Source organism: Capra hircus, chromosome 4 (assembly GCF_001704415.2).
Source record: "Capra hircus breed San Clemente chromosome 4, ASM170441v1, whole genome shotgun sequence".
Classification (NCBI taxonomy): Eukaryota; Metazoa; Chordata; class Mammalia; order Artiodactyla; family Bovidae; genus Capra; species Capra hircus.
The window spans coordinates 55966024-55987630 of record NC_030811.1 but is presented as its reverse complement, the minus strand read 5'-3'; the positions used below and the strand labels follow the sequence as shown (position 1 = coordinate 55987630).

General features: G+C 41.8%; 1 protein-coding gene across 1 annotated transcript in view; it reads left to right on the top strand.

The window, feature by feature from the left end:
• The window catches only part of LOC108635899, a 139252-nt gene that overhangs the window by 102734 nt on the left and 14911 nt on the right, over positions 1–21607 (top strand). The window lies entirely within an intron of this gene.

Here is a 21607-nt window from a genome sequence, read left to right as displayed (position 1 = left end):
CCAGGTCTTGATTCCGATGGATGAGCAAAAGTCAAAAGCCTCTTGGTGTTTTCTGTGCCAGAGTGATCACAGCAAGTTAATGCATTCCCTTGGATGAAAATCCAGATTCCTTGGAGTGGAAATATCAAGGGAGATTGAATAGGGTTGAGGGGAGATGCTCCCCAAATGGGTGGAGCATCCAGTGGAGAAACAGCAGAACTGCGAATCAGAATAGATGGATTTTTGTTACAGCACCATCACTGCTTGCTGGCTTTCACTTAAAGTAATTTAACTGATACTTCCTATGCCTTAGCTTTCCCATCTGAAAAATAGGAAAGTCATACCTACCTTCTCTCCTTTATAAAAAAAGTTGCCATCTTTTGAAATGACACTTTGAGAGGGGTTACACAAATTCTGAGTTACTGTGTTGTTCATAAAGGTTGACCCAGTCTTGAGTGTGGATTCTGCCATAGTAAGTCTTAAAACCTAGAGGCGCAAAAGTATCGTTTCTCTTTTGTTAGGGCTTCTTCTAAACTCTGCCTTCTAGCTCCTTTTTTGGCAGGGGGTGGGGAGCTTCAAAAATTTGGGATTGATTCCTAAAAATGACTTTTATAGAACTGTAATAATATATGATAATGAAAGAGCATTAAGAGCTCACATTTTAGAAACTGTAATAAAACAGTTGCTTCTCACAGGTCCTGTTTTTCACTGCTGTCCTACTTGGAATCATTATCTCCAGAGTAAGCATGTCATCCCTCAGCTCAGCGAGGGTGATGAACATGCTTTTAGTCCCTTTATTTCTTCATCTCCTGAGAAGAAGATGAAGAAATAAAGTCTCCTTTATTCTTCAGGCAAATGAATAAGCTGGAGCAGTAATGTGGCCACGCAGTGCAGGCTGCACCTCCACGGGAGTCCCTGCTGTTCCGATGCTCCTCACGAGGTTAGGAAGGGGATGGAGCCCTTTAACCATGAGGCCAGAATGAAACCTGGAGCATTTAGGCCCTTCACAGAGAGAAGAGGGTGCCTCCTCTTATAAACGGCTTCCACGTTTTCTAAATTGTGAGACTGGGTTGGAGGGATGGTGTGTCACTTGAAAGCTTATTTGTAGGAGCTGAGTGAAGAGATGAGGAAAAATAATACCTACACAGGAAGAAAGTAGATAGTGGCAAACCAGTTAAGTTGGACTAATTCTGAAAAGAAAAAAAAAAATCTGCTGACTTAGTCCTATGTCCTGGGAAAGAGTCAGATAGCACGTTATCTACTAAATCTTTCTACAGCAAGTCCTAGAGGAAAAAAATAAAAAAGGTGACTTTTAGGAAGGAAAAAAAAAATCCTCAATGTAGCATTGTCTGATTGTCACTCACCTCACTTCACCACATTGAAAATGACCTCTTTTGAAGTGTTCAGTTTGGGAAGACTGGAAGGATTTGAATGATCGACTTGCCTTGTGAGACTGGAAGGGGGAGCACTGTAGCATTCTCTAACGTTCACACCTCTCAGGACACATGGAAGCCCTGACGGTGCCCACGGCCCAGCACAGGATTAGGAGAGACAAGAACACAGGCAGGTCGGGTTGTGAAGACTGGACCCTGTTCAGCAGAAGATACCTGGGGTGGGGAGGAAGAGGCTGGCCCACTGGCTTCCTTAGTTTTCATTCCCTTTGGGTTCTTACATTCTGATCCCTGATGCCTCTGCAACATGTTCGTTTCTCTGTAGATTGTGCCCCTGCTTGAATCCATATACTTTTCTTGGTTTCCCCTTATTGCAGTGGAGATGAATTCTGATGATTATAGTAAGGAATCCTAAAGGAGACCTGGGGGTAAATGGAGCACAGATCCATGAAGACATCTGGCTTTTCCAAGGGCTGGCTTCCCATCCTACCTCGGCCGTCTGATTTACCAGTCTTGCAGGCTCTCTCTAGTCCACTTATGAACAGGGTCACTTCCACAGTGTAGCCCAGTGCTTGGGTTTCTTCTCTGTGTGACTGACACCACCACCCAGAACACCATGCTTTCCTCAAAGAAGTTGATTCCAAAACCCATGGGATAAGCTTACTTCCCATGACATTTAGACTGGAGACACTTGCTGTGCCATGAGGTGGTGGGGTGTCAGGAGGTGAGTCCTCCAAAACTCTGGATCCTGTCAGTCCCTTTGCCACCCCTGTCCTCATCGTTTTAGGCTTAGCAGCGGCTTTTGATTAACCTGACCTTAATCAGAGCATCTGTATAACAACAGTTGGTACAGTGAGTAACAGGAAGTCATCCCCCTGGGAGTAGGGGGAAAGGAGCAGGAAGGAGTGGGGAGTGGGATTCAAAGGAAGTAGGGAATATTATCTTCCCCTCAGAAACCTGCAGAAAGATGAGGGTGTCCAGGAAAATGAGGAGTTGAGAGTGACCCTGACTTTCAGGCACTGCTTGCACCCAAAGTACACTGGCTTTGAGTCAACAGATGGTTTAGAATGGCTCTCACTATGAGGCTAGCTATCCTGGGGCTGGAGCCCCTGTGTGTGGGGACCACCCCTCTCTCTGCAATGGTTGGGGTGAGTACTGCACTGAAGCTCTCTGACAGGCAGGGCTAACATTAGCCACAGTGTCTCCATTGTTACAAATGAGAACAACGAGGCTGGGAGGAAAGATATAGAATTGCTCACCGCCGGAATTCTGGGTCTTCCAATTCCAAATCTTGGCTATTCCCAGGGCACATTACTTCCTCCTTGGTCTAAGGGGTTAGAGTTTGCTGATTCTGGGACTTGGGGGTTGGGGGGTTTTCCAGCTCAATGGTGGAGGTGCTGAAGCTTTACCACAGGGCAGGCTTCAGAGATCCATGTGGCTGTGACCTCGACTACAGTTGGTTTCATCTGGGGTGGGAAGACTTTTCCTCCACCATCCCCTTCCGCCAGCTTACTTGTATCAGGAATCACCTAAAATAAGGGAAAAACTTGATATACAAATCCCCTTGGGAGGGGAAACACAGGGGGTTCATTCTTACTGTGAGGAAAATGATTGATTGATAGCAGATTTAGGAATTGTTTTCCCCAGATGCCTGAAAGTGTTTCCTCAGTGTGTAAAGAAAGGGAGGGGACAAAGGGATTGCTTCATGTAATTGTTCACTTGGCCATTCATTTAGTTACTCATTCAAATAGTTACTGAACATCATTGTGGGCCTGGCCCTGTGCTATATGCTAAGGACACAAATTCTGATTAAAGCAAGATCTCTGCCATCAAAGAGCTCACAGTCTAATCAGGGAACTGGAGAAGTAAGGGACTCCAATGGACTGTGTGGAGGGAAATGATGGAGGTTGGTACAGAAGCTATGGGAGCCTGATGCTGGAGACCTCATCTGGCTGGGGGTGTGGGTGGATTCAGGGGAGCCTTCTTGGAGGAGGCAGGCAATCCTTGAGGCTTGGGGAGTGCATGGGGGTTAACAGGTAAGGAAGGTAACTTCCATTCCTTCAAAAAACAAAAACAAAAATAAAACACAAACCAATACCACTTTTCAAGGAGTAAAGGCCATGTGTAGTGTTCAGACATGGCCACAGTGTGGCAGGAAAAGCCCAGATTTTGGTGTCCAGCTCTACTGCAGGAATAGAGTAGGCCAGTGCAGTGGACAGAGCACTTTTTTTGTGATGGAGCATGTGGCATTGGAAGAGACTGTGAGGAGGGAGGGGTCGGCCCCAGAGCTTGTGTAGCTGGGCAGCTCCATTCTGGAGTTTTGATTGCTTCCCTAGCTGAGGGGCGAATCATTTCTCCCCTGAGATTAGCAATGGTTGAAAAGAAAATAGTGGTGTCCAAAGCAATAAGAAATTGGAGCCTAATTAGTAATGCCTACAAATGTGGCCTCTCTTGCTTTGGGAGGTAATCATCCAGATAGTGTTGAAAATAGATTATTCTATAAAGGAACTGGAGTAGTTTCTGTGGATGGATGATAAAGCAAAGAGAGGTCGCCTCGTATTTTTGTACTGGGTGTTTGATTGGGTGAATGGTCCCCTTTCCTGGGCAGAGATGGGCATAGGCAGACAGGGGTGTACAGCTAGGCTGGGTACTGAGCCTAGTACTTATTACATGGTGATGTCCATCGTGGAGCCCAAGGCAAATTCATATAATGTCCCATAAAATGCTTGAGTCTGTTTAGAGATCTTTTCTAAATTGATGGTCATGGTGAGGAGGGTTTGTTGTAGGGATTGGGAGCTTGAGTTGACAGTGGATGGGTTATACAACCAGGATGATGAGAGCAAGGATAGGATGAAATGGGTAGGAGAAAGGGCTGAGAACTGTCTCAAGAGGTGGTGAGCTGTGACTGTTGGCTGGGCATTCAGTGTTATCAGCAGTGTGCTCTGTGGATGATCTACAGCCATACAAAGGGCCCAGGACAGTGTAGGAAGAGGATGTGATTTCCTGGCTTGTCTTAAACAACTGTAACTGTTTCTGAAATGTTCAGGTCCCATGTAGAGCGCTAGGTCCCACCTCAACAGTGGTCACAGACCGAACATCTTCATTTCCCACTTGCTCCCATGGAAAGTTATCTTCAGCAGTGGCAGCTTTGGGGGCTAAGGGGGCAGCAATCCAGCTCAGGGATCTTCAAAGTGGGGTCTCAGGGAACTTGTTAAAAATATGAGTATTTGAATCCCTCACCAGATCTGCTGAATCAGAAACTCTTTGGGGGTGGGTCTCAGCAGTCTGTGTTTTAACAAACTCTAGTCGTGATTCTGATGCACTCCAAAATTGAGAACCACTGCTGTAGTTGGAAGGACTGTGCTGTGGTGGAGGAGGCAGAGGCAGGAGCCAGCATGCAGAGCAGTGCAATGGTTCTATTTAGTTTCTGTACTATAGAACAGTACAATGTCCAGTTTTCAGTAGGCCCAAAAGGAGAGGGGGGAGGCAGAGGATGAGATGGTTAGATAGCATCACTGACTCCATGGGCATGAATTTGAGTAAACCAAGAGATAGTGAAGGACCAGGAAGCTTGGCATGCTGCAGTCCTTGGGATAGCAGAGTCGGACATGATTTAGCGAATGAACAGCAACAACAACAATATGTAATTACATACAGACATAAGACAGAACAGATGTTAATTGTTCTTGTCAAAGGATAGTATATTATTATTTAATTTTTATTGGTGGAGTTTGTGGGGACTGATGGAGATTGTGGAAAGACGATCTAAGTTTAGTTCAGTTCAGTCGCTCAGTCATGTCCGACTCTTTGCAACCCCATGAATCACAGCATGCCAGGCCTCCCTGTCCATCACCAACTCCCGGAGTTCACTCAGACTCGTGTCCATTGAGTCAGTGATGCCATCCAGCCATCTCATCCTCTGTCATCCCCTTCTCCTCCTGCCCCTAGTCTCTCCCAGCATCAAAGTCTTTTCCAATGAGTCAACTCTTCGCATGAGGTGGCCCAAGTACTGGAGTTGCAGCTTTAGCATCATTCCTTCCAAAGAAATCCCAGGGTTGATCTTCTTCAGAATGGACTGGTTGGATCTCCTTGCAGTCCCAGGGACTCTCAAGAGTCTTCTCCAATACCACAGTTCAAAAGCATCAATTCTTCGGCGCTCAGCCTTCTTCACAGTCCAACTCTCGCATCCATACATGACCACTGGAAAAACCATAGCCTTGACTAGAAGGACCTTAGTCGGCAAAGTAATGTCTCTGCTTTTGAATATGCTATCTAGGTTGCTCATAACTTTTCTTCCTAGGAGTAAGCGTCTTTTAATTTCATGGCCGCAGTCACCATCTGCAGTGATTTTGGAGCCCCCCAAAATAAAGTCTGACACTGTTTCCACTGTTTCCTCATCTATTTCCCATGGAGTGATGGGACCGGATGCCATGATCTTCGTTTTCTGAATGTCGAGCTTTAAGCCAACTTTTTCACTCTCCTCTTTCACTTTCATCAAGAGGCTTTTTAGTTCCTCTTCACTTTCTGCCATAAGGGTAGTGTCATCTGCATATCTGAGGTTATTGATATTTCTCCTGGCAATCTTGATTCCAGCTTGTGTTTCTTCCAGTCCAGCGTTTCTCATGATGTACTCTGCATATAAGTTAAATAAGCAGGGTGACAATATACAGCCTTGACGTACTCCTTTTCCTCTTTGGAACCAGTCTGTTGTTCTATGTCCAGTTCTAACTGTTGCTTCCTGACCTGCATACAGATTTCTCAAGAGGCAGGTTAGGTGGTCTGGTATTCCCATCTCTTTCAGAATTTTTCACAGTTTATTGTGATCCACACAGTCAAAAGCTTTGGCATAGTCAATAAAGCAGAAATAGATGTTTTTCTGGAACTCTCTTGCTTTTTCCATGATCCAGCGGATGTTGGCAATTTGATCTCTGGTTCCTCTGCCTTTTCTAAAACCAGCTTGAACATCTGAAAGTTCACAGTTCACGTATTGTTGAAGCCTGACTTGGAGAATTTTGAGCAGTACTTTACTAGCATGTGAGATGAATGCAATTGTGCAGTTGTTTGAGCATTCCTTGGCATTGCCTTTCTTTGGAATTGGAATGAAAACTGCCCTTTTCCAGTCCTGTGGCCACTGCTGATTTTCCAAATTTGCTGGCATATTGAGTGCAGCACTTTCACAGCATCATCTTTCAGGATTTGAAATAGCTCCACTGGAATTCCATCACCTCCACTAGCTTTGTTCGTAGCGATGCTTCCTAAGGCCCACTTGACTTCACATTCCAAGATGTCTGGCTCTAGATGAGTGATCACACCATCGTGATTATCTGGGTTGTGAAGATCCTTTTTGTACAGTTCTTCCGTGTATTCTTGCCATCTCTTCTTAATATCTTTTGCTTCTGTTAGGTCCATACCATTTCTGTCCTTTATCGAGCCCATCTTTGCATGAAATGTTCCCTTGGTATCTCTAATTTTCTTGAAGAGATCTCTAGTCTTCCCCATTCTGTTCTTTTCCTCTATTTCTTTGCACTGATCGCTGAAGAAGGTTTTCTTATCTCTTCTTGCTATTCTCTGGAACTCTGCATTCAGATCCTTATATCTTTCCTTTCCTCCTTGGCTTTTCACTTCTCTTCTTTACACAGCTATTTGTAAGGCTTCCCCAGACAGCCATTTTGCTTTTTTGTATTTCTTTTCCATGGGGATGGTCTTGATCCCTGTCTCCTGTACAATGTCACGAACCTCAATCCATAGTTCATCAGGCACTCCATCTATCAGATCTAGGCCCTTAAGTCTATTTCTCACTTCCACTGTATAATCATAAGGGATTTGATTGAGGTCATACTTGAATAGTCTAGCAGTTTTCCCTGTTTTCTTCAATTTCAGTCTGAATTTGGTAATAAGGAGTTCATGATCTGCGCCACAGTCAGCTCCTGGTCTCATTTTTGTTGACTGTACAGAGCTTCTCCATCTTTTGCTGCAGAGAATATAATCAATCTGATTTCGATGTTGACCATCTATCTGGTGATGTCCATGTGTCTAATCCACCCCTGTGACTGGCACTTCTCTGCATCACCTCTTGAATCTAATCTTCTCTTCTAAGGTCATCTCCCACCTGGCTCTGGCCTTTCCTCTTCCACAACAAGGTTGTTAGAAGAACTGCTAGCCTGGCCCCTAGCTTCTTTCTTGTAGCTTCAAATCACCCTCCACACTGTAACCTGTACCATTATGGTCTAGTTTTTGTCATGACATATTTGTGCTTCAGAACTGCCATGGGGGACAGGTGCTTCCCTGGTGGTCTGTGGTTGAGAATCTGCCTGCCAGTGTTGGGGACAAGGGTTCAGCCCTTGCTCTGGGAAGATCCCGCATGCTGAGGGGCAGCTAGGCGCTGTGCATCACAGCTGCTGAGTCCACATGCTGCAGCTACCCGGCCCATGCTCTGCAGCAGGAGAAGCCGCTGCCACAGGCCCGTGAATCCCAGCGAAGAGTAGCTCCTGTTCACTGCAGCTAGAGAAAGCCTGCGCCCAGCAGCGATGACCCCACCCAGCCAAAAAAGAAAAGGAAAAAAACACGCAGGGAGTTATTCCCTAACTAGTGTTCATCCAAGATTTCTCTGTCTGACCACAAAGGTCCCACTGCTCTGACTTGCCCTCTTTCTCCATCCCTTTCATCAAATATAGTTGTTATCAGCCAAGCAGATCTGCTTGATTCAGTAAATAGATACATCAACCCATTATCTTAGAAATGAAAAATTTCAAGTTAGACTAGAACTTGCAAATGACCACTCCAAACTCACCATCTCCCATAAAACTCATCCTCTTTATGACATCCCTGTTAGAGGGGTCATGAGCTCTCCGAAGGAACCCATCCTGTGATGGAAAACTCCCTTTGCCTTGGCAGAGTCCCTTCGTTATCCACCTGAAACCATCACAACATTGTTAATTGGCTACACCCCAATACAAAGTAAATGTTAAAACAAAAAGATAACTTACGTTGTCTTAGAAGAGGTTGATTTTATGGTCAAAATGATGGACTGGACTGTTAATGTGTTTGGGGGAATTGAAACTCACTCTGCTTTTCTTGTTTTGAATGTGTTTGATCAAGTCTTTGAATATGTCTGCTATATCACTTGATCCCCAGTATGTTAGCCATTGGTCCACCAGTGGATGGTCAATGGTACTACAAGTAGCTGTCTAGGAGCTTGTGGAGGATTTGTAACCCAGGTATTAGTTGGAGGTTCTTGATCTTTTGAGGTCTAGATGAAGTGTTAGTCACTCGATCATGTCTGACTCTTTGCAGCCCCATGGACTGTTACCTGCCAGGCTCCTCTGTCCATGGAATTCTCCAGGCAGGAATACTGGAGTGGGTAGCTATTCCCTTCTCCATGGGATCTTCCCTTCTTAGGGATCAAACCCAGGTCTCCTGCACTGTGGGCAGATTCTTTACTATCTGAGCTACCAGGGAAGCCCATTGAGATCTAGGTAAATAGGTTTAGATCACTGTTGTGTGCCCTTTGGAGGTTCAGAGCAGACCCCAGTATCCCGTGAATACCTGGGATGACAGTGTTCTTCTGACTCTGATTTCCTGCTTCTCCTGATTGTGTTCCTCTGTATGCTTCTGGCTTTTTTCATATCTGCACTGACGTAGACCAAGAAGCAGGCCAAAGCCCCTTCTTCCTCTCTTCTTTCCGAGCAACCACAGGCTACTGGTCAAAGCAGAACTTAACTGAAGATGAGGAAAAGAGAGACCACAGTAGGCAATTGCATGTAGACAATTTAACGTCATAGTTCTGTTCTCAACAATTCTTCAATCCATCCCACAGCCAGTAAATTTTTAAAAAAGACCATGTTGCCCATGCAGCTCCCAGCTGACTGTCTCTTGATCCTCCTCTGTCCACCTTCCTCCATTCTTTACCCTTTATTTCCACCTCTCTTTTAGGAATAAAAAGACGCTCCTCCTAGTCTCTTGTGTGGAGCAGCATGACCATTATATTAGTTGCTTTGGTGTCTGCTGACACCCTTGCCTTCATCATCTCTCTCCTACTTTCAGTTTATTTCTTTCTCTACATGTAGGTCAGTTGCTTCTTCTTTAGTGGGAATAATGGTCCAACCTGTTGAGACACTAACAGATATTTAACCCCTTGCCACTTGAAATATCTGATCAGAGCTTTGTGTGTGTGTATAATGTGATCCTGAGGAGGGCAGGGAAGACATGGGTTGGCTTTTGTATGCCAAGCATCTCCTCTTCTTCCCTTTCAATGTATAATCCTTTGAATAAAATTAGGATAAAGTTTCTGATTCCAGTAAGAGGTGGACTAAGAAAACCCAAAAATCCTTTAATTTTTATAAGCATGTAGAAGTGCTGAGTAAAATATTTTTTTTAAAAATGTCTTTAAACCCATAGTTAAACTTACAGTAAAGAAAGGGAACCTTGCAGGTGGTAGAAATGAAAGAGGAATTTAATATCAGTACAGCAGGCTGTAAACATGCCTGCTGAGTCTGCAGCTATGCTCCGTGGGGGTGGTGCTGTTAATTCCGTGGAATCTAGTAACACGTGTTTTAACATCTACCTGGGGAAGGGAGTTAAGGCCTTGGTCTGTGCAGGCTGGGAAGTTGGGGTGAGACTTCTGTCTGAACTTGGATTCTTAAAACATATAGCAGATCATGTTTTCCAAAAATATTTGCAGCTCTATCTACCATCCCACATGCTCTTCTTATAGTGTGATGTTGACAAGCCTCCCACTGAGATGTGAAACCCATGCCCCCTCCCCTTGAATATGGGTGGCCTGTAATGTGGTGGATATGTCGCTGTGTGACTTACAAAGTCCACTTGGGGCCTGTTGGGATGCTTGTTCTTGGAAGCTACTATGTCTGAGACTATAGGTTTAGTTCTTTTGTATTAAAAGAACCTTGATTATTAATGGGGACTATGTCTTTGTGCCTCCAAATAGAGTGCTTTCTTCAGGTTCTCTTGAAGCTTAGTATGATGATGTAACTAATTCTGGTCAGTGTAGTGTAAGTAGAACTGTTGGGGTAGATTTCTGGAAACAAACTTTCATGAGGCTCTTATGCTCCCTTTATTCATTTTCTTATTTATCCTTTCTCCACCATCCTGCCTGGAACACAAATAGGGTACCTAGAGCTCCAGCTGCCACCATGGGCCATAGGAATCATGATCATACCCAGAAGATTTTGTGAAACAGAGATGATGTATCAGCCCTGACATGCTTACCTCCAGATTTTAAACAGCTGAACATAAACTTCTATATTGTTGGATATTTTGGAATTTTGAGTCTCTGTTACTCAGATATATATTATCCTAATAATGCATCTTCCAATAGACTGCATACTTCTCAGTAGAGTAATTAGAAGTCAGAAGACAAATTGAATATTTGTGAAATGATGAAGGAAAAGAACTTTGTCAATCTGGAATTCTGTACCGAAAGAAACATTACTCAGAGAAGCCAAAATAAAGACATTTTTCAGGCAAAGAAATTCCAAGAGAATTCATTATACATATATTCTTTCTTGGGCTTCTCTGGTGGCTCGGATGGTAAAGAAATCCACCTACAATGCAGGAGACCTGGGTTCGATCCTTGGGTTGGGAAGATCCCCCGGAGGAGGGCATGGCAACCCACTCCAGTATTCTTACTTGGAGAATCCCCATGGGAAGAGGTACCTGAGGGCTACAGCCCATGGCGTCGCAGAATCAGACATGACTGAATGACTAAGCACAGGACACACATATTCTTACTTAGAGAACTGTTAAAGGATACATCTCAGGAAGAAGACAGTTGAACCCAGAAACAAGAATGAATACAGAAAAAAGTGATGACTCATGATTCTATATGTTTAATAGTGAAAAAGTAATAAGAGATTTTTTTAAAAAGCAGTTTTACTGAGATATAGTTCATATACCAAAAGGTGTTCCTGCTAAAAGTGTACAATTTAGTGGCTTTTAGTATATTTGTGGAGTTTTGCATTCATCATCATAATCTAATTTTGAAAACTTTGTCACACCTAAAAGAAATCTTCTGCCTGACAGCAGTCACTTTTAATTGAGACCCACACTCCCAGTTATAGCATATCATGAATCTACTTTGTGTCTCCATCTATTTACCTATTCTAGCCATTGTATATAAATGGATTCATATAATATATGGTCTTCTGTGATTGGCATGTTTGACTTAGCATAATGTTTTCAAGATTCATCCATGTTCTACCATGTATCAGAATATCATTTATTTAAATTGCTGAATGATATTCCACAGTATGGATATTTTCTATTTCTTTTTATTTGAGTTGATTCCACTGTGAATATTGTTGCTGTGAATATTTGTGTTTAAGTTTTTGTGTGGTTGTATGTTTTTATTCAGCTTGGATATATACCCAGGAGTGGAGTTGTTGGATCCTATGGTAACAATAATTTCAACATTTTGAGAAACTGCTCAGATATTTTTCAAGATGACTAGACACTTTTATTCCTATCAACAAAATATGAGCATTCTAGTTTTTCTAAACCTTCCCCTATACTTTGTTATGGTTATTCTTTAAAATTTTAAGGTATGTTTATAATATAAACAACTTCATACAATATGAAGTTGTATCATACTGTATTTTGATTTCCATTTCAGTTCAGTTCAGTTGCTCAGTTGTGTCAGACTCTTTGCGACCCCATAGACTGCAGCACACCAGCCTTCCCTGTCCATCACCAACTCCCAGGGCTTTCTCAAACTCATGTCCATCGAGTTGGTGATGCCATCAAACCATCTCATCCTCTGTCGTCCCCCTCTCCTCTTGCCTTCAATCTTTCCCAGCATCAGGGTCTTTTCCAGTGAGTCAGTTCTTCACATCAGGTAGTCAAAGTATTGGAGCTTCAGCTTCTGCATCAGTCTTTCTGATGAATACTCAGGACTCATTTCTTTTAGGATTGACTGGTTTGATCTTCTAGCAGTCCAAGAATTACTAATAGTGTTAAGCACTTTTTCATATGCTCTTTGGCTGTTTGTATATCTTCTTTGGAGAGCTAGTTCATTTTTAAGAAAAAGGGCAGCATCCCATTCTCTGATTTTCTAGTTGAAGGACATAAAATAAGATGAAAAGAAGGTGCCAAACTTACTTATGAACCAAAGTTAGAGGGAAACAGAGACCTCAAAAGCAGCAGTTCCCAAACTGGACTCATCATCTTTATACAAGTTCCTACTCCCACGTTTCCTAACTGAATTGGTGCCATTTTGTTCATTAGTAACATCAGCCAAAAACCTAGAAATCACATGTGTATCTCTCTTCTTCCTCACCAGTCATTACATTTACTGAATCCATCTCCTGAATTCTGTTTCCTTCAGATCCTTTCACTCCATTCTCATTGCCACAGCTTTATTTTAGCCCCTTGTTTTTTCCTACCTAATAGATTTCACTGAGCCTCCATTTTCCTCTGTGAAGTCTGTTCTCTTCCCTGCCAGAAGAATCTTCCAAAAGGATAGCTTTTGGAGTGACATAGCTGACTATGTCATTCCGCTCCTTAAAAGCCTTCAGGTGTGCTTCTGGGAAGATGGAGTAGACATAATTTTTCTTGTTACTATAAGAAGAAATACAGCTGAAGCTAAGTAAAATGGAAAACTCTGATCATTTTATATAAAACAAACAAACCCCAAAAGACTCTGAAAGATATACAGAAGAAGCCAAACCAGCTAGAGATATTGGGACCTGGGGAATGGCACAGTGGTGAGTTTTCTGGGTTTTCTTTTTGCCTTATACATCTCATACTTGGAGTTGGAGAAGCCATAAACCTGGAAATGCCAAAGACCCAGACAGTAAATGCACCCCCCCCCCAAAACCCTGCTGTCTCTATCCAAAGGACCAGGGAAGGGGCAGTCTAGTAAGAGAGAAAACTTTCAGATGCTAGCTGGACGCTCTACTCCAGCCAAACAGGACAGAAAAAACTGGGCCCTATCCTTACTGCTGCCAACAATGGCTGGGGGTGGTGAACTGAATGTCTAGCCTCACATGACTATCAGTGCCCTAACACCCCCACTATCGTGGTTTCAGAGAAGACCAAGTAGGGATCTGGCCAATAATGAGACCTCTTCCCCACCATGGTATCAGTGGAGACCAAATGGGGAACATGGAGTTCCACTTCCAGTTGGTAATGAAACATCCTTCTTCTTCCCTGTTGAAGTGATTGACGTCACAGGAGGCCTAGTAGAGAACCAGCACATCATAAATGACAAATGGTACAGATGTCGTCCTTATCAAATGCTACTGGAAATCACATGAGGAGCTGGAGTGCTCACCCTCTCCCAGCAAGAACAAATCTGCCTCTCTTCCTCAGAGCTCAAGGGAACTACAACAGTTAACATAACTTAAAAAAAGGAACAAGGTGCAAAAAATCAGTGTATTTGATCTGAAAAGAATGTGTAGCTATAGGAGGGCTTCCCAGGTGGTGCTAGTGGTAAAGAACCTGCCTGCCAGTGCAGGAGACGCAAGAGATGCAGATTTGATCCGTGGGTCAGGAAGACCCCTGGAGGAAGGCACAGCAACCATTCCAGTATTCTTGCCTGGAGCATCCCATGGACAGAGGAGCCTGGTGGGCTACAGTCCAGAGGGTCACAAAGAGTCAGACATGACTGAAGTGACTGAGCATGCGCATAGCTGTAGAAATAAAGACTTGGTGGTACTGGTGAAAGGAGAGAGTTATGGATCAGTGGAACACAATAGAGAAGCCAGAAGTAGATCCATACAAATATGCCCAAATGATTTTTGACAAAAGTTAAAAAGTAATTTAGTGGAGATAATATAGTCAAATGGTGCTGGCGTTTTGGGGGCTGGACTCTTTGGTCATTCATAGGCAAAAATTCAAACTTCAACCTATGTTTCAAAACTTAAAAACAAAAATAGGCTTCAATGTAAAAGGTAGTACTAGAAACAGAAAAAAAAACAAGAAAAAATATTTGGAGTGTAGGGCTAGGAAAAAAAGACTTGTTAACAACATTGCCTATAACAGGAAAAAATGAATAAATTGGACTTCATCAACATAAAACCTTTCTTATGCCAAATACTCTGTTAAGAAATTGAAAGGATAGGCTACAGTCAGAAAAGATTTGCAAATAATGCTGCTATCCAAGAGAGTTCTGATATCTACAATTCTCAAAACTCAAAAGTAAAAAAGTAAACAGTCCCTTTAGAGTATGACCAAAAGGTATGAAGAAACATTTTTACCAAAGAAGGTATACAGATGGCAAATCACCACTTGAAATAATGTTCAGCATCATTAGCCATTGTATGCATGTGTGCATGCTTAGTTGCTCACTCATGTCCTACTCTTTGCGACAGAATGGACTGTAGCTCACCAGGCTCCTCTATCCATGGGATTCTCCAGGCGAGGATACTGGAGTGGATTGCCATTCCCTTCTCTAGCGGGTCTTCCTGACCCAGGGATCGAATCCTAGTCTCCTGCACTGCAGGTGGATTCTTTACCATCTGAGTCACCAGGGAAGCCCCATTAGCCATTAGGGAAATGCAATTAAAACCACAGTGAGAATGCCATTATACACCTGGCAGAATGCTTAAGTAAAAATAGTGACCGCGTCAAATCCTGATGAGGATTTGATGAGAAATTTGACAGAGAAACCACATCATTCATATATTGCTGGTGGTACAGCTATTCTGAAAAAGTTTGACTGTTACTTAAAAAAACTAGTATACAACTACCATGTGACCCAGAAATTACACTCCTTGGAATTTATCCCAGAGAAATGAAGGTTAATATTCACATAAATATTCACATAAAATTCACATGATTATTCACATAAATATGTTAATATTCAAATAAATATTGTGGAAACACAATCTGTATATGTGATCTCACTTCTATTAGAATGGCAAGTATAAAGGAAAAAGAAAAAAAAGATACAAGAGTTGGCAAGAATGTGGAGAAATTAAAAAACTCGTGCAATGTTAATGGGAATGTAAGATGGTGTAGTCACTGTGGAAAGCACTTTGGTGAACTCTCAAAATATTAAAAATAGAATTACCATATGATCCAGCAATTCCACTTCTGGATATATACCCAGAAGAATTGAAAACAGGATTTGAACAGATATTTGGACTCTCTTGTTTATAGCAGCATTATTCAAAATAACCAAGAGGTAGAAGCAACCCAAATGTCTGTTAATGGATGAGTCAGTTCAGTCATTCAGTCATGTCTGATTCTTCGCAACCTCATGGACTGCAGCACACCAGGCTTCCCTGTCCATCACCAACTCACAGAGCTTGCTCAAACTCATGTCCATAGAGTCGGTGATGCCATCCATCCATCTCATCCTCTGTTGTGCCCTTCTCCTCCTACCTTCAATCTTTCCCAGCATCAGGGTCTTTTCCAGTGAGTCAGTTCTTCACATCAGGTGGCCAAAGTTTTGGAGCTTCAGCTTAAGCATCAGTCCTTCCAATGAATATTCAGGACTGATTTCCTTTAGGATTGACTGCTTTGATCTCCTTGCAGTCCAAGGGACTCTCAAGAGTCTTCTCTAACACCACAGTTCAAGAGCATCAATTCTTCGGTGCTCGGCTTTCGTTATAGTCCAGCTCTCACATCTGTACATGACATAGCTTTGACTAGTCAGAACTTTGTTGGCAAAGTAATGTCTCTGCTTTTTAGTAGGCTGTGTAGGCAGAGCCTGGTGGGCTGCTGTCTATGGGGTCACACAGAGTTGAACACGACTGAAGCAACTTAGCAGCAGCAGCAGCAGGTTGGTCATAGCTTTTCTTCCAAGGAGCAAGCATCTTTTAATTTCATGGCTGCAGTCACCATCTGCAGTGATTTATGAGCCCAAGAAAATAAAATCTCTCACTGTTTCCATTGTTTCTCCATCTATTTGCCATAGAGTGATATGACTGGATGCTATGATCTTAGTTTTTTGAATGAATGAATAGATAAACAAAATATGGTAAGTACATCCGGTGGAATTATTATTCATTCATGAAAGGGAAGGAAATTCTGACACATTCTGTGACATGAATGAACCCTGAGGATTTTATGTTAAATGAAATGATCCAATCACAAAAAGATAAATGCTGTGTGATTCTAGTTTTATGAGGTATCTAGAGTACTCAAAGTCATAGAGATACAAAGTTGGGTCATGGATGCCAGGGACTCAGGGGAGAATACTGTTTAATTGGTACACAGCTTCAGTTCTGCAAGATGTAAAGAATTCTGGAGATGGTTTCTGGTGATGGTTTACAACAAAGTGGATGTACTTCACGCCACTGAACTGCATACTTAAACATGATTAAGATGGTAAATTTTATGTTTTGTGCATTTACTACAATTTAAAAACCTGTACATGAATATTTATAAAAGTTCTATCCTTAATAATCTCAATTTGGAAACAACTCAGATGTATTTATCCAGTGGTTGATTAAACAGAATGTGGTATGTTCATATCGTGGAATACTATCCAGCAAGAAAAAGAACAAACTACTGGGACAGGCAACAACCTGGATGAATCTCCAGAGGATGATGCTGAGCGAAAAAGCCAACCCGCAAAGTTATAAATTCCATGTGTACAGCTTTCTTGAAATGATAAAATTATAAACGGAGAACAGATTAATGGTTGCTGAGAGTTAAAGAGGGAGTGAAGTGGGGTGGAAGTGGGTGTGGCTACAGATGGGCAGCATGAGGGATACTGGTGGTGATGACAGTCTTCTGCATCTGTGTCAACATCCACCACTGCAACAAAAAGAATTGTATATCTATGAATAAGCTTACCTGAGGAGACAAAAGAACTGTACACAGAAAATTATAAGACACCAATGAAAGAAATCAAAGATGACATAAACAGATGGAGAGATATTCCATGTTCCTGGGTAGGAAGAATCAATATTGTGAAAATGACTATACTACTAAATGCAATCTACAGATTCAGTGAGATCCCTATCAAATCACCAATGGCATTTTTCACAGAACTGGAACAAAAAATTTCACAGGTCATATGGAAACACAAAAGACTCCGAATAGCCAAAGCTGTCTTGAGAAAAAAGAATGGAGCTGGAGGAATCAAACTTCCTGACTTCAGGTTATACTACAAAGCTACAGTCATCAAGACAGTATGGTACTGGCACAAAAACAGAAATATAGACCAATGGGACAAGATAGAAAGCCCAGAAATGAGCCCATGCACCTATGGGTACCTTATTTTTGACAAAGGAGGCAAGAATTTACAATGGGACAAAGACAGCCTCTTCAATAATGGTGCTGTGAAAACTGGACAGCTACATGTAAAAGAATGAAATTAGAACACTTCCTAACACCATACACAAAAATAAACTCAAAATGGATTAAAGACCTGAATGTAAGACCAGAAACTATAAAACTCTAAAACTCTTAGAGGAAAACATAGGCAGAACACTCGATGACATATGTCAAAGCAAGATCCTCTATGACCCACATCCTAGAGTAACAAATAAAAACAAAAGCAAACAAGTGTGACCTGATTAAACTTAAAAGCTATTGCACAGCAAAGGAAACTATAAGCAAGGTGAAAAGACAACCCTCAGAATGGGAGAAAATAATAGCAAATGGAACAACTGACAAAGGATTAATTTCCAAACTATCCAGGCAGCTCATACAACTCAATACCAGAAGAGCAAACCACCCAATCAAAAAGTGGGAAAAAGACCTAAACAGACATTTCTCCAAAGAAGACATACAGATGGCTAGCAAACACATGAAAAGATGCTCAACATCTCTCATTATTAGAGAAATGCAAATTAAAACTACAATGAGATATCACCTCACACCGGTCAGAATGGCCATCATCAAAAAGTCTACAAACAATAAATGCTGGAGAGCGTGTGGAGAAAACGGAACACTCTTGGGCTGTTGGTGGGAATGTAAATTGTTACAGCCACTATGAAAGACAGTATGGAAACTCCTTAAAAAACTAGGAATAAAACCACCATATGACCCAGCAATCCAACTCCTAGACATATACCCTGAGGAAACCAAAATTGAAAAAGACACATGTATCCCATTGTTCATTGCAGCACTATTTACAATAGCTAGAACATGGAAGCGATGTAGCTGCCCATCGACAGATGAATGGATAAAGAAGTTGCAGTAAATATACACAATGGAATATTTAGTTCGGGTCAGTTCAGTTGCTCAGTTGTGTCCAACTCTACGACCCCATGAATCGCAGCACGTCAGGCCTCCCTGTCCATCACCAACTCCCAGAGTTCACTCAGACTCATGTCCATTGAGTCAGTGATGCCATCCAGCTATCTCATCCTCTGTCATCCCCTTCTCCTGCCCCCAATCTCTCCCAGCATCAGAGTCTTTTTCCAATGAGTCAACTCTTCGCATGAGGTGGCCCAAGTACTGGAGTTTCTGCTTTAGCATCATTCCTTCCAAAGAAATCCCAGGGCTGATCTCCTTCTCAGCCATAAAAGGAACACATTTGAGTCAGTTCTGATGAAGTGGATGAATCTAGAACCTATTACAGAGAGTGAAGTGAGAAAGAGAAAGATAAATATTGTATTGTAATACACATGTATGGAATCTAGAAAAATGGTACTGAAGGATTTATTTATAGGGCAGCAGTGGAGAAACAGACATAGAAAATACACTTATGGACATGGGGAGAAGGGAGGGGAGGGTGGAAAGAGTAACATGGAAACTTACATTACCATATGTAAAATAGATAGCCAATGGGAATTTGCTGTATGGCTCAGGAAACTCAAATAGGGTCTCTGTATCAACCTAGAGGGGTGGGATGGGGTGGGAGATGGGAGGGAGTTTCAAAAGAGAGGGGATATAGGTATACGTATGGCTGATTCACACTGATGTTTGACAGAAAGCAAAAAAATTCTATACAGTAATTATCCTTCAATTAAAAAATAAATAAAATTTAAAAAGCAACTCTGTGATGACCTAGAGGGATGGGATGAGGGATGGGAGGGAGGCTCAAGAGGGAGGGGATATATGTATGTATATAGCTGATTCATTTTGTTGTACAGCAGATACTAACACAACGTTGTAAAACAATTATACTCCAACTAAAAAAAAAGATGAAAAAAACAACAAAAACTGGTCAGAGGCGCCTTTATTAGAAACCCTGGTCTGAACCTCAGGACAAAATTGTCACTCCCTCATTTGTTTGTTATCTCTATACTTCTACACAGTTATTACTTGCTATTATATTAGTATAATATATTATTTATATTATAAATAACTGTTTTTATCTATTTATTTATTTGTCTGTGCCAGGTCTTAGTTGTAGCGTATGGGATTTAGTTTGCTGCCCAGGGATAGAACCCAGGGCCCCTGCATTGGAAGCATGGAGTCTTAATCACTGGGCCACTAGGGAAGTCCCTGTAAATAGCTTTTTATTGACTGTGTGTTTACTAGATTTGAGTTACTTTAAGGCAGAAACTATGCCTTGCCAGACAGTGTATAATAAATGTTCAATAAATATTTGTTCAGTTTGACTGAAAGCAGAGTGAATGGGAATGTTCTGGATCTGTAACAATTCCAAACAAGGGGAGAAATCCCATTCATTGCCAGGACAGCTCTTAGGCATGCAAAGTCAGTTACCTCACTAGAAAGAAGTCAGATGCATTTTAACTTACAGGACTCCCATGATTTTCCAGTCACAACTTCCTGTGATGCCTTCTTTTCCAACAAATATTTATGGAGCACCTATTGTGTGCCAAGGACTGTTTCTTCTCCCCCTCCTTTAACAGTGCAGCGGTTCCTGCCATAGTGTCATTAGGCCCTGGCTAAATCTTGGATTGAAGCCCAGCGTGGACACCTATGGCCTATAGGACTGTGAAATGTGCAATTCCAAGGACATCATCCTGCAAACTCAGCTATGAACAACTCCTCCTGCAACTGTGCAGTCCTGGAGACTCTTGAAATTCTCATATTCGCTGCTGCAGTTCTTGGAACTTGTGAAAGAATTGCTTGGGTTCCAAGTCAGTAAATTTTATGAAGCTAGGTTCCCTAATACAGGGCAGGATAAGAAGAGAGGTCAAGATATGATGCCAATTGGGTGAGAAGCTGAAGAAAACTCTTACATGATACAGTTAAAACACATGGAAGAAAAGATTGATGAGAGATTCATTCATATTTTAAATACAGTTTTACAGCCTCAGAAGCAGATATCTAAGAAGCAGATTAAAAAAAGTTAACCTTGAAGGACATTTTGAGTGCAGGAGTGTAAACATGGGTGGATTACAGTTCTTTCCCTAAAGGAGCCAGACGATGCATTGTTCTTACTTTATTACCAGCAATGGCTAGTTTGGGCCAAAATTAGAAAGAGTTCTTCTCTGTGACTAATAAATATGCTTCTGTTTTTTCTGGAACTCTCAGTTAAAACTCCAGATCTCCAAGCAATTACTTGAAACACTCATATTTTTGATCATAGTATACATACTATTTAAACATGTCGCAAAGAGTCAGACGTGACTTAGTGACTAAACAATAAGGATGAACATGGCACATTGTTCCCAGTGCTCAGAATGCTTTCATACGTGTTGAAAGTGACTGAATTCATTCCCACCAAGTTTTTATAATGAGATTAAAAAATCAATCCTGAACTTCCCAAAGGAATACTAGGCAGATTTACAAATGAATCATCCAGCAGATGGTAAGACTTGGATTTTTGCATGCTTTGCAGACATTAGCATACTTCAAGGTAGTTATGCATTGAAAAAATTTTACTCAATTATGGGGGGGTGATGGTGGTGGTGTCTGAATTAATGATAGTCTAAATTATAGAAAACTTAAAAAAATACTCTCTTCTAATTCTCAAACTTTGAAATTACCCTAACCATTAACAAAGTGTTTATCAAGTAGACTTCACTCTTAATAGATAAAGTTTCTCTTTTAATTAGCATTCTAAATGAATGCTGTCAAAGTTCTTGAAAACAGTCTCCTTTTAATCTTGCCTACATCATTACTCTGCTGAACAGGCTCATTCTTTTGATGTGTGGCAAAGAATAATCGAGACATTTCCTCTTGGAATTGATGGTCTCACTCTATAGTGATCCACTGCACCAGATGAATTTCTAAACAGACTTTGAAAATTATGTAGGAGCTGTGCTCATCAACTGGGTAAAGACAAATGTAAGGCTTTGCTTTGAAGCAGGTTGGGCACTGTTCTTACTGTTCTCTTTAGGCTTGGGTTATGTATTACTTACTGTGAAAACTAGCTGTTGGCATATGAATGTCAGTCTTAACTCGTG